Below are 1610 nucleotides of genomic sequence, written 5' to 3'. Positions count from 1 at the left end.
GGATTTCGATTTAGATTTCCGCCGTGTTAATTTTGCCAATTACGGCTCCTCGCGCGCACGCTCAAGCACCCCGACGTGCACACCGGCGCGCACGTGGGCATCGTATGCTAAAAAATGAAGTTTGGAGTTTGGGTTTGAAAATTTTACGGGAACTTCCTAGAAGCCTAAGAAATGCTTTGCTCGAGACGGATTTCGATTTGGAGGTCCCCCGAGTTAATTTTGCCCATTACGACTCCTCGCCCGCACGCTCGTGCACCCCGGCGTGCACGTGGGCATCGTATGCTAAAAAATGAAGTTTGGAGTTTGGGTTCGGAAATTTTATGGGAGCTTCCTAGAAGCCTAAGAAATGCTTTGCTCGAGACGGATTTTGATTTGGAGATCCCACGAGTTAGTTTTTGCCCATTATGACTCCTCGCCCGCACGCTCAAGCACCCCGGCGTGCACGTGGGCATCGTATGCTAAAAAATGAAGTTTGGAGTTTGGGTTCGGAAATTTTATGGGAGCTTCCTAGAAGCCTAAGAAGTGTTTTGCTCGAGACGGATTTCGATTTGGAGGTCCCCCGAGTTAGTTTTGCCCATTATGACTCCTCCCCCGCACGCTCAAGCACCCCCGCGTGCACGGGGGCATTGTATGCTAAAAAATGAAGTTTGGAGTTTGGGTTTGGAAATTTTATGGGAGCTTCCTAGAAGCCTAAGAAGTGCTTTGCTCGAGACGGATTTCGATTTGGAGGTCCCCCGAGTTAATTTTGCCCATTATGACTCCTCGCCCGCACGCTTAAGCACCCCCGCGTGCACGTGGGCATTGTGTGCTAAAAAATGAAGTTTGGAGTTTGGGTTTGTAAATTTGATGGGAGCTTCCTAGAAGCCTAAGAAGTGCTTTGCTCGAGACGGATTTCGATTTGAAGGTCCCCCGTGTTAATTTTGCCCATTACGGCTCCTCGCCCGCACGCTCAAGCACCCCGGCGTGCACGTGGGCATTGTATGCTAAAAAATAAAGTTTGGAGTTTGGGTTTGGAAGTTTTATGGGAGCTTCCTAGAAGCTTAAGAAGTGTTTTGCTCGAGACGGATTTCGATTTGGAGGTCCCCCGAGTCAATGTTGCCCATTATGGCTCCTCTCCCGCATGCTCAAGCACCCCTGCGTGCACGTGGGCATTGTATGCTAAAAAATAAAGTTTGGAGTTTGGGTTTGGAAGTTTTATGGGAGCTTCCTAGAAGCTTAAGAAGTGTTTTGCTCGAGACGGATTTCGATTTGGAGGTCCCCCGAGTCAATGTTGCCCATTATGGCTCCTCGCCCGCACGCTCAAGCACCCCGGCGTGCACGTGGGCATTGTATGCTAAAAAATAAAGTTTGGAGTTTGGGTTTGGAAGTTTTATGGGAGCTTCCTAGAAGCTTAAGAAGTGTTTTGCTCGAGACGGATTTCGATTTGGAGGTCCCCCGAGTCAATGTTGCCCATTATGGCTCCTCTCCCGCATGCTCAAGCACCCCTGCGTGCACACCGGCGTGCACGTGGGCATTGTAGGCTAAAAAATGAAGTTTGGAGTTTGGGTTTGGAAATTTTATGGGAGCTTCCTTGAAGCCTAAGAAGTGTTTTGCTCGAAACGGAATTCGAT

Source organism: Cornus florida, unplaced genomic scaffold (assembly GCF_030987335.1).
Source record: "Cornus florida cultivar Cherokee Brave unplaced genomic scaffold, ASM3098733v1 CherokeeBrave_3.0.0_Hap2_scaffold_88, whole genome shotgun sequence".
In the NCBI taxonomy this organism is placed as follows: Eukaryota; Viridiplantae; Streptophyta; class Magnoliopsida; order Cornales; family Cornaceae; genus Cornus; species Cornus florida.
Note: the sequence above shows the minus strand (reverse complement) of the source record.